This window comes from Theropithecus gelada, chromosome 18 (genome assembly GCF_003255815.1).
Source record: "Theropithecus gelada isolate Dixy chromosome 18, Tgel_1.0, whole genome shotgun sequence".
Lineage (NCBI taxonomy): Eukaryota > Metazoa > Chordata > Mammalia > Primates > Cercopithecidae > Theropithecus > Theropithecus gelada.
Genome location: NC_037686.1, coordinates 31,467,493 through 31,480,095, shown reverse-complemented (window position 1 = coordinate 31,480,095; position 12,603 = coordinate 31,467,493). Strand labels below are relative to the sequence as shown.

The 12,603-nt window shown below is 36.3% G+C and overlaps 1 long non-coding RNA gene across 1 annotated transcript in view; it reads left to right on the top strand.

Annotated features, from left to right (window-relative positions):
* The window catches only part of LOC112611689, a 568,873-nt gene that overhangs the window by 321,238 nt on the left and 235,032 nt on the right, over positions 1-12,603 (top strand). The gene's annotated exons all lie outside the window — the stretch shown is intronic.

The following is a 12,603-nucleotide window of genomic DNA, read 5'->3' as shown; positions in this document are numbered from 1 at the left end:
GTTTTCTTTCCTCCACCCCCATATGATTTGGGTTTTCTTGCTAAAACTTTCAGCATAATGCTGTGCCTCTCAATATTTAGATGTGTGTGTATGCGTGTGTTAGTGTGTATGTGCATGTGTGTGTAGGGGGTATGTGTGAGCCAAGGAAAATTTCCTGTATCTAAGGAGAGGAAGGAAATTGAGAAAGCTTCAATGCGCATCACATGGCAGGGAAGAGAAACCCAAGACTGTGTCACTGGCCAGAGCAACAGTGAAGTTCACTCCGGACTATGTTCTCCACTGAGAGCAGAACCAAAGACGTGGCCCTGAAGCTATAACCTGAAAATGTTTTTTCTAATTGGTATTTCTTCTTGATTTTGACCTGTACATGCCTCAAATTTTTGTAATATTTATCATCTTTGTCATTAATTTGGCAATTCATATAGATTAGCATCCTTGTTAAATATATTTTCAATTATTTGAATTGTCGGGTTGTTTCTTAAAGGTTGTTACCTAAACTAATTCATATCCCCACAAAATCTAGCACAATTTTTTGCCATGGTAGCTATCAAGTAATTTTTTTTTGATTAACTGACCAGTTATTCTGAGTCTTAGGAGACACAATAAGAGGTTTTTTGTTGTGTTGTTTTGTTTTGTTTTTTTTCTTCTCTGGCACCAAATGCATGTTGTCATTTTCCAACACCACTTCTTCAACTCTCTTACACCAACAGGGTGTAAATTTAATTCAGTTCTGAGGGTATACGTTTCATTCAGTTCTGACACTGTCTGTCTAGTGTCAGATCCCACAAGAGTTAATGTCAGATCCTACAAGTTAAAGGGCTCAATCCCATAAGACTGTCCCCATTTCAGATGTCAATTGTGTGTCCTAGACAACTCGTATTTCTGAGTGACCAGCTATAAATGAGGGGCTTCCATACTCCCACTTCGGTCTCAATAATTTACTAGAACAGCTCCCAGAACTCAGGAAGCCATTTTACTTATATGTACTGCTTTATTATAAAGGTTAAAACTCAGCAACAGCCAGAGGAGATGCACAGGGCAAGGTATGAGGGCTGGGGTTACATTAGAAAATGTACCACTCTCCCAGACCTCGATGTGTTCACAACCAAGAAGCTCTTAGAACCTATCATTTAAGGGTTTTTATGGAGGTTTCGTCATGTAGGCATGATCAATGATGATGATCATTATTATTATTATTGTTGTTGTTGTTATTTTGAGATGGAGTTTCACTCTTGTTGACCAGGCTAGAATGCAATGGCACTATCTCAGCTCACTGCAACCTCCCCCATCCAGGTTCAAGGTTCTCCTGCCTCAGACTCCCAAGTAGCTGGGATTACAGGCATGCACCACCACACCAGGCTAATTTTGTGTTTTTAGTAGAGACGGGGTTTCACCATGTTGGTCGGGCTGGTCTCGAACTCTTGACCTCAAGTAATCCACCTACCTCAGCCTCCCAAAGTGCTGGGATTACAGGCGTGAGCCACCACGTGGCCATGATCATTTATTAATCAATCTCCTACCTTTCTGCCCTCCCCAGAGGTTGCGTGTGTGGCTGAAAGTTTCAGGTTTCTAATTAAGCTTTGGTCTTTCTGGCAACCAGCTGCCATCCTGAAGCTATCTAGGGGCCTGTCAAGGTTGGTTTATTTTGAGAGATGGAGAGAGAGAGAAAGAGAGAGCGAGAGAGAGAGAGCGAGAGAGAAGAGAGAGAGAGAGAGATAAAATAAATCTGTAACTCTGGAAATTTCAACAGATTTAGGTGCTCTGTGCCAGGAATCAGAAACAAAGATCAAATATATATTTCTTATTATATCACATCCTCCTACTTCAGTTGGTAAGTACAAGGCAAGATATATTCTGGATATTGAGAAGTCTGTTTTTCTGTGTAGAGAAAAGTGAATCTGATTATATGCACACTATAAACAAGACAGTATTTTTCTAATAGACAAAGTGTACTCAGTAAATTAAAAGGGCTGCCACTGTGCTTTCATAATTCTTAGCCTTCAAAGTGAATGAAATAGAATACAGTAAGTAAATAAGCAAGTAAATAAAATCAACAATAAAATCTTTATCACTTCTGTCTAGAAATACATCTTTCATATTGTGATTTTTTTTTTCTCTAGTTAATAATGTCATTTCTCCTTTGTGGAATGATCTAAGGATGGGTCTAACAAATGTCATTTTAAATAGAAGGGTTTTTGTTTTTGTTTTTCTTAAGAAATTAATCAATAAGTATATGAATAAATATTTATTTAAGTTAGACATCAACAGACTGGATGAACCAAAACACTACTTTGTGAAGTACTTTGTAAATGCATGAAACCTCATTATTTCACTTATTTGGAATGATTAGTCCATTCATACTTGCTGGAATAAAGTTAGCACTTCTTTGACTATTAAAGTGAAATTGACAATGTTAAAATTTAAAAAAATATTAGCTTTTTTATTAGGGAGGACCATTAGGATTACCTCTTTAGCGGCACAAATAATATTAATGGGTCATTAAAAATGGCTCCTCTAAATAGATAAGTATGTCTTTGCTTTGTTAAAATCTTAAAACTTGTTCCAAGAATTCCCTCCAACTTTAGAACAGCATCACTTTCTTACTCTATACTAAACAAAGGTTCTCTATATAAAAGCTTTCATTAAGTTTTGGTTTTTCACCTATTTAATAGAGTAAATTTATAGGGTTCTACTGGGCTGCACTACTATTTGTGAAAATTAATCATTTTTATATTAAATTTGTAGATTGTCACTTATTTACTGGCCTGGGGCAAGACATGTTTTACTTTTCTTATCCCAGTATTTAAGAAGTCCCGTAGAGTAAATGAGTTTCTAATATTAGATATTCTAGAGAAGTGAAGGAAAAAACGATTCTGTGAGCTGGAACATAAATGGTTTGTCTATGTTAGGCTGCATTAAAATATACTCAAATGGAAGTAAGAAAACTTACTTATAGCATGATTTTGTTTGGCAAAATGACAGGAGTTACAGGAGATGCATTATGTGGGCTTTTTGGATACAGAAGTACATGAAAAAGATTATATGTCTTGGATGCTCTTCTACCTTTATTTTGCTTTTTTTTGGTCATTATAAACCCTACCTCCTATGACTGTATGTATATGTGTTTATTGCGTGTACTTTCATATTACAACTAACAAGCCTTTGAAGGCTTAATGTGTCACTATTCCTGAAGACTATAACTGGGGATTCATATAAAATATGAATACTAAGACAAAACATGTCAACCTTTTTTTCTTAATAAATCTTTTTTTTTACACAAGTTGATATTTACAGAAAAATGGTAGAGATGATACTGGGATTCCATATGCCTCTCACTCACTTTATTACTAACATCAATGTTCCTTTATTATGATGCATTTGTTACAATGAATAGATTAATATTGATGTATTATTATTATTAACTAAAATCAATATGGTATGCATATTTCCTTAGTTTTAATATAATGTCTTTTTTTCTATTCAGTCTATAATATTGGAGTTAGTCATCATGCCTCCATAGAGTCCTGATAGTTGTGACAATATCTCAGACTTTTCCTGTTTTTCATGATCTTGGCAGTATGACAAGTACTGGTCGACTCTTTTGTAGAATGTTGATGATTTGGATTTGTCTGGTGATTTTTCTCATGATTAGACTGGAGTTACAGTTTTTGGAGGAGAACTGTTACGGAGGTAAAGTGATATTCTCATCACATCAGACCATGATTATGTACTAGCAACGTGACTTATCAATGTTGATGTTGACTTTGTCCACCTGGTTGAGTGGTGTTCATCAGGTTTCTCAATGGGAAAGTTCTTCTTTATTGTCTCCTTTTGCATAGTGTTCTCTTTGGCAGGAAATCGCTATGCATAGCCCACACTTCAGAAGTGGGATTTTATGCTGCAGCTCTTCGATGAGAGAGGATCTGCATGGATTATTTGTCATTCTTCTACATGGGAAATTTCTCTTCCTCTCAATTTGTTTGTTTATTATTTATATAATTATAAATTCATAGGTATTTACTTTATACTTTAGGATATTTCCCAACAATATTTATTTTGTTTCTCAAGTTGTTTCAAAAATAGTTATGAGAGCTCTTTCAGTTGACTCCTATATTCCTTTGATATACACCCAGTATTGTGGGTCTTCTTTCTTTGGGCTTTTCTTTCTCTTTCTTTCTTTGATGTACAGCCTTCATTGTGGGTCTTTCTTTGGACCTTTTTCTCTGTCTCTCTTCCTTTCTTTCTTTCTCTCTTTCTTCTTTTCTTTCTTTCTCTCTTTCTTTCTTTCTCTCTTTCTTTCTTTCTCTCTTTCTTTCTTTCTCTCTCTCTCTTTCTTTCTTTCTTTCTTTCTTTTTCTTTCTTTTTATCTTTCTTTCTTTCTTCTTTATTTCTCTTGTCTTTTCTTTCTTTTTGTAACTCTTCTTTTCCTTCTGGCATTCTAAGATGCTCCAGGTTCATCTTGCATATTTACTGCCTCCATCTTTATATCAGTTATCTGCTTTGTTGTTGTTGTTGTTTTTGGAGACAGGGTCTCACTCTGTCACTCAGGCTGGAGAGCAGTGACATGATCTCGGCCCACTGCAACCTCTGCTTCCTGGGTTCAAGCTATTCTTGTGCCTCACCCTCCCGAGTAGCTGGGATTACAGGTGCACGCCACCACACCAGGCTCATTTTTTTTTTTTTTTTTTTGTATTTTTAGTAGAGACAGGGTTTCACTATGTTGACCATGCTGGTCTCGAACTCCTGACCTCAAAGGATGCACCTACCTTGGCCTCCCAAAGTTCTAGGATTACAGACGTGAGCCACTGCGCCCGGTCCTTGTTTTTTTGTGTGTGTTTGTTTACTAGTTTTGTTTTTCAGTTTTTGTTTAATTGTAGAATTACATTAGAATCCAAGATTTGGACACTAGAGTGTTCATTTCTATTGAAATGTTGTTGTTTGTATGTCACCTCAGAGCAAGAAAACATGTATGTGTATACTAGCCCATGTGAATGCATACATCTAAAAATACTTGCATATGTAATTATCTGTATCAATATTAAAGTAAATGTAAGTTCAAACTGATATCTCCAACTCAAATCCTTTTTTAAATTATACTTTAAGTTCTGGGGCACATGAGCAGAACATGCAGGTTTGTTACATAGGTATGCACGTGCCATGGTGGTTTGCTGCACCCATCGACCTGTCATCTACTTTAGGTATTTCTCCTAATGTTATCCCTCCCTTAGCCCCTCACCCCCCATGACAGGCCCCAGTGTGTGATGTTCCCCTCCTGTGTCCATGTGTTCTCATTGTTCAATTCCCACTTATGAGTGAGAACATGTGGTGTTTGGTTTTCTGTTCTTGCGATAGTTTGCTGAGAATGATGGTTTCCAGCTTCATCCATGTCCTTGCAAAGGACATGAACTCATCCTTTTTTTGGTTGCATAGCATTCCATGGTGTATATGTGCCACATTTTTTTTTTTTTTTTTTTTTTTTTTTTTTGAGACGGAGTCTCGCTGTGTCTCCCAGGCTGGAGTGCAGTGGCGTGATCTCGGCTCACTGCAAGCTCCGCCTCCCGGGTTCACGCCATTCTCCCGCCTCAGCCTCCCAAGTAGCTGAGACTACAGGCGCCCGCCACCACGCCCGGCTAGTTTTTTGTATTTTTAGTAGAGACGGGGTTTCACCATGTTAGCCAGGATAGTCTCGATCTCCTGACCTCGTGATCCACCCGCCTCGGCCTCCCAAAGTGCTGGGATTACAGGCTTGAGCCACCGCGCCTGGCCTATGTGCCACATTTTCTTTATCCAGTATATCACTGATGGGCATTTGGGTTGATTCCAAGTCTTTGCTATTGTGAATAGTGCAGCAATAAACATATGTGTGCATGTGTCTTTGTAGTAAAATGATTTATAATCCTCTGGGTATATACCCAATAATGGGATTGCTGAGTCAAATGGTATTTCTGATTCTAGATCCTTGAGGAATTGCCACACTGTCTTCCACCATGTTTGAACTAATTTACACTCCCACCAACAGTGTAAAAGTAACGTGATGCCTCCAGCTTTGTTCTTTTTGCTTAGGATTGTCTTGGCTATGTGGGCTTTTTTTTGGTTCCATATGAAGTTCAGTTTTTCTAATTTTGTGAAGTAAGTCAATGGTAGCTTGATGGAGATAGCATTGAATCTTTAAATTACTTTGGGTAGTATGGCCATTTTCACAATATTGATTCTTCCTATCCATGGCCATGGAATGTTTTTACATTTATTCTGTCCTCTCATTTCCTTGAGCAGTGGTTTGTAGTTCTCCTTGAAGAGGTCCTTCACATCCCTTGTTAGCTGTATTCCTAGGTATTTTATTCTCATTGTAACAATTGTGAATGGGAGTTCATTCATGATTTGGCTCTCTGTTTGTCTGTTATTGGTCTATAGGAATGCCTGTGATTTTTGCACATTGATTTTGTATCCTGAGACTTTGCTGAAGTTGCTTATTAGCTTAAGTAGGTTTGGGGTTGAGACGATGGGGTTTTCTAAATATACAATCCTGTCATCTGCAAACAGAGACAATTTGACTTCCTCTCTTCCTATTTTAATATTCTTTATTTCTTTGTCTTGCCTGATTGGCCTTGCCAGAACTTCTAATACCACATTGAATAGGAGTGGTGAGAGATGGCATCCTTGTCTTGTGCAGGTCTTCAAAGGGAATGCTTCCAGTTTTTGCCCATTCAGTATGATATTGGCTGCAGGTTTGTCATAAACAGCTCTTATTATTTTGAGATACATTCCATCAATACCTAGTTTATTAAGAGTTTTTAGCATGAAGGGTGTTGAATTTTTTCAAAGGCCTTTTCTGCATCTATGGAGATAATCATGTGATTTTTGTCATTGGTTCCGTTTATGTGATAGATTATGTTTATTGATTTGCATGCATTGAACCAGCCTTGCATCCCAGGTATGAAGGCAACTTGATCATGTGGATAAGGTTTTGGATGTGATGCTGGATTCAGTTTGGCAGTATCTTATTGAGGATTTTCACATTGATGTTCAATAGGGATATTGGTCTGAAATTTTCTTTTTTTGTTGTGTCTCTGCCAGGTTTTGATATCAGGATGATACTAGCCTTATAAAATGAGTTATGGAGGATTCCCTCTTTTTCTATTATTTACAGTATTGTTTCAGAAGGAATGGCACTAACTCCTCTTTGTACCTCTGGTAGAATTTGGCTGTGAATTCGTCTGGTTCTGGACTCTTTTTGGTAGGTAGGCTATTAATTACTGTTTCAATTTCAGAAGCTGTTATTGGTCTATTCAGGGATTCAACTTCTTCCTGGTTTAGACTTGGGAGGATGTATGTGTCCAGGAATTTATCCATTTCTTCTAGATTTTCTAGTTTATTTGCGTAGAGGTGTTTATAATGTATTTGTATTTCTGTGAGATCAGTGGTGATATCCCCTTTATATTTTTTATTGTTTCTATTTCATTCTTCTCTCTCTTCTTTTTTATTAGTCTGGCTAGCGGTCTATGTAGTTTGTTGATCTTTTCAAAATACCAGCTCCTGGATTCATTGCTTTTTGAAGAGTTTTTTTGTGTCTCTATCTCTTTCAGTTCTGCTCTGATCTTAGTTATATCTTGTCTTCTGCTAGCTTTCGAATTTTTTTGCCCTTGCTACTCTAGTTCTTTTAATCGTGATGTTAGAGTGTCAATTTTAGATCTTTCCTTCTTTTTCCTAAGGGCATTTAGTGCTATAAATTTCCCTCTAAACACTTCTTTAAATGTGTCCCAGAGATTCTGGTATGTTGTGTCTTTGTTCTCATTGGTTTCAAAGAACATCTTTATTTCTGTCTTAATTTCCTTATTTACCCAGTAGTCATTCAGGAGCAGTTTGTTCAGTTTTCATGTAGTTGTGTGGTTTTGAGTGATTGTGCAGTTTTGAGTGAGTTTCTTAATCCTGAGCTCTAACTTGATTGCACTGCGGCCTAAGAGACATTTCGTTATGGTTTCCTTTCTTTTGCCTTTGCTGAGAAGTGTTTTACTTCCAATTATGTGGTCAATTTTAGAATAAGTGTGATGTGCTGAGAAGAATGTGTATTCTGTTGATTTGGAGTGGAGAGTTCTTTAGATGTCTCGTAGGTCCGCTTGGTCCAGAGTTGAGTTCAAGTCCTGAATTGAATTTCAGGACCTGAACTGTTAATTTTCTGTCTCATTGATCTGTCTAATATTGACAGTAAGGTCTTAAACTCTCCCACTATTATTGTGTGACCTGATGGAGCTGAAAAACACAGCACAAGAAATTTGTGAAGCATACACATGTATCGATAGCCAAATCAATCAAGCAGAATAAAGGATATCAGAGATTGAAGATCAACTTCATGAAATAAAGTAAGAAGACAAGATTAGAGAAAAAAGAATTAGAAGGAATGAACAAAGCCTCCAAGATACATGGGACTGTGTGAAAAGACCAAATCTACATTTGATTGGTGTACCTGAAAGTGACGGGGAGAATGGAACCAAATTGGAAAACACTCTTCAGGATATTATCCAGGAGAACTTCCTCAACCTAGCAAGACAGGCCAACATTCAAATTCAGGAAATACAGAGGACACCACAAAGATACTCCTCAAGAAGAGCAACCCCAAGACACATAATCCTCAGATTCACCAAAGTAGAAATGAAGGAAAAAATGTTAAGGGCAGTCAGAGAGAAAGGTCGAGTTACCCACAAAGGGAAGCCCATCAGACTAACAGTGGATCTCTCTGCAGAAACTCTACAAACCAGAAGAGAGTGGGGGCCAACATTCAACATTCTTAAAGAGAAGAATTTTCATCCCAGAATTTCATGTCCAACCAAGCTTTAATACTTTACTATTTCTATCATTCTAGCTTTCTCCAAATACTTATCTATATACTTTCATTCCAAGACTGAGACACCTGACTCCTACTACCCTTGATGCATTTATTTGTGTTCATTCTATACTGAGCAACTGCTATATATAGCAGTGTAGCAGGATCAGAATTTTTAGCTCCGTCCTTGTGAAAAACAACTTTCCTGACTATTATAGTGTTTATGTGCTGCTTCATTGCCTTTAGTTTTACACATTCCCCTCATTTCAAAAGTAACTTAAGTCAGCACATCCTGCCTACCATATGCTTTTGAGTAAGCTTTTTCATAAATTTGTAATACAGTTATATTATTTTGTCATATTCTTCATTCTATTCTGTTATTCATCCAAGCTCATAAATATTTTTAATATGCATGCATTACGGTCCACTCTTCTGTTGTAAAGTTCAGTGGGATTCGACAAATGTATAGTGCCATATATCCACATTATAGCACCATACAGAATAGGTTCAGCACCCTGGAAAATCATTTGTGCTTCAACTTTCTCCTCCTTCCTCGAAACCCCTGCAACATCTATTTTTATAGTCTCTAGAGATTTGCCTTTTGCAGAAGGTCCTGTAATTTTAATCGTATAGTATGTATCTTTTTCAGACTGGCTTCTTTCACTTGGAAATATGCACTTAAGATCTATCCATTTATTTTCATGGCTTGCTACCTCTTTTATTTTCCTGTTACTGAATACTATTCTGTTGCACAGTGTACCACAGGTTACATGTGTATCTATTCACCAAGTAAATCACTGGTTGTTTCTATTTTTTCTTGATTTTTAATGAAGTTGCTCTGTGTGTTTGTGTGCATGTTTTTATGTGGACATGTTTTTGAATTACTTGGGTAAATACCAATGAGTGTGATTGTTGTATGGCATGGTAAGACTATGTTTAGCTTTGTAGGAAACTGCCGAACTGTCTTCCAAATTGGCTGTACCATTTTGCACTCCCACCACTAATGAATGAGAGTTTCTATTAATCTGCTTCTTTGCTAGCAATTGGTATTGTAGGTCTTTTAGATTTTAGCCATTCTCACAGGTTTTTGATAGTATCCGATTATTGTATCCATTTGTAATTCCCTAATAGCAAATAAATGTTGAAGATCCTTTCATGTGTCTCTTGCTGTCTGTATATCTTCTTTGGAAAGTATCTTTTTAGATTTTCTTTCACATTTTTAATTATGTTGTTTGTTTTTCTATTGCTTAATGTAAATGTTTAGTCTATTCTCACGCTGCTATAAAGGACCACCAGAGACTGGGTAATTTATAAAGGAAAAAGGTTGAATTGACTCACAGATCAGCATGGCTGGGGAGGCCTCAGAAAACTTACAATCATGGCAGAAGGGGCAGCAAACAAGTCTTTCTTCGCATAATGGTAGGAAGCAGGAAGAAGTGCCAAGCAAAAGGGAGAAAAGCCCCTAAAAACCATTAGATCTAGTGAGAACTCACTATCATGAGAACAGCATGAGGATAACCACCCCCATGATTAAATTACTTCCCACTGTGTCCCTCCCATGACATGTGGGGATTATGGGAACTATAATTCAAAGTGAGATTTGGGTGGGGACAGAGAGCCAAACCATATTATTATGAGTAACATTTCTTTCTTAGATATGCATTTTGCCATGTTTTCTCCCATCTTTAACTTGTCTTTTTATTCTTTCAATAGTGTCTCTAACAGATCACGTATTTTAAATTTAATAGACATTGTCTTGTCTTTTGTTTTTTCTTTCATTGGTCATGCTTTTTGTGTTTGTCTGAACTTCAGTGCCAAACCCAAAATCCCCTATATTTCTAAGTTTTCTTCTACAATTTTTATAGTTTTTAATTTTATATTCATTTTATTTGACATTTGAGTTAATTTTTGCAAAATGTGGATCTATGTTCCTTATTTAAAAATATGGACCCACAATGGTTCAGTACAATTTTTTGAAAAGACTACCCTGTTTCTATTGAATCTTCTTTGCTCCTTTATTATTGTAACATATAAACAAATGTCGACTATATTTGTTTAGTTCTATTTCTGAGCTCTTTCTTTTGTTTCATTGTTATTTGTCCGTTCTTTCACCAACATCACAGTGCTTTGGTTATTAACTTTACAATAGGCTTTCAAGTTGGATAGTGTGAATCCTCCAACATTATTTTTTATTTTCAGTCTTATGTTGGCTATTTTATTATGTCTGCTGCCTTTCCGTGTAAATGTACAAATGAGAGCGTATTTTCTGATTTTACAGTGAGAAAGTGATGGGACCCCTGGCAGTAAAACCTATAGTAATGTCCCCTCCTACCCGCCTCCCCCACAAGCAAAAAAACCCTTGCAGCTCCCAGGAGTTTCTCACTGCGACACTAGTATTAGTCCACACTTAGCCTCCAGCAAATTGTCAAAACTACCATTTTAGTGATGTCACCAGTTTATGACTCAGGTGATCTCACCAGTGACTTTGTATTAAATTTCTCTCTATATTTTTGATTTGCCAGTGACCCCAGTTTTCTGATGAATTCAAAAGTCATTGAATTTTAGTTTGTTCAATCTTTTCTGTTTTTGTTGTTTTGAGAACAGGAGTGTTGATTTCTAAGCTATTTGCATGTAGGATGTAAAACTAGAAGTCAGCATGTCAACAACTTTACGAAGAAAAGTGAGTTCATCTGCTTTTTCAAGAAAATATTCTTAGCTTATTGTGCACATCTCATCATCACTTTAAAAGCATTCAATCAGTATCTCTACCAAGTCTTACCATATGATTTTGGTCAAGCAAACACTATCTTATTCTCAGTTTTTTATGTGTCATCACTACATACAGAAAATGACATAAAAACTTGTAATTATACAACTTAAAACTTTTAAATTCTTGTATAAAAACACATTAACTTATTATGAATAAAAAATAAATCTATTTAGATATAAAAACAAGTCAATACTTTTCATATTCTTAAATTACCAAAAATCTAAGATATTATCAAATGTAACTAATTTTCTTTTTTCTGAATCATTTTCATAAGCTATATTTTCTGGTTGTGGCCCGTATTTGTTATGTTATCTAACATATAATTTTCTTTATTTGAAAAAGTATACCTAATGTAGTAATTACCATACTTATTCAGGCAACAACATTTTATCTTGGGAGGGTGTTCTTGAATTATTATTATTTTTGGCACTGTCCTATGTTGTTTCTTTGGTTTTCTTCTTTGAGGACTGCTATAGGTTGAGTTAAGTATCTATGTACTTTTTTCTGACATAAATAATATATGTCTAAAATTGTAGGACTTTATAAGATTTCTTTAGGTATTTCCTTTTACATCTCTCAAATAAATGGGATTTATATTTTAGCACATCACTGAAAAAATAGCCATCCCTTAGCTAATAGAATACCCACAATAGAAGATTCTGAGACATAGAGTCAAGAAGTGGAGTAATTTGTAATGCCTCTGAATCCTCTGTTTAAGAAAATGTAGCAACAAGAATAATGGACATCTACAAAAATATTATGTGATAAAATAATCCTGTCAACTCCCAAATTATTCTAGAGAACAGCACTGTAGCAGGTTCCAGACAAGAGTAAGTGGAGAGAAGGCAAAAGGGGCATCTAACTGTCCTGAAAAGATGCAAATCCCTAAAGAGCCAGAAAATATTCACTAAGAATGGTGTGAACAATCTAAGAAGAGACACATCTGCATGGAACAACTACAGACACAGTTCACAGGCGAATACCAGAGGATCAAGAAAAAGTCTTAAGGGTTTGG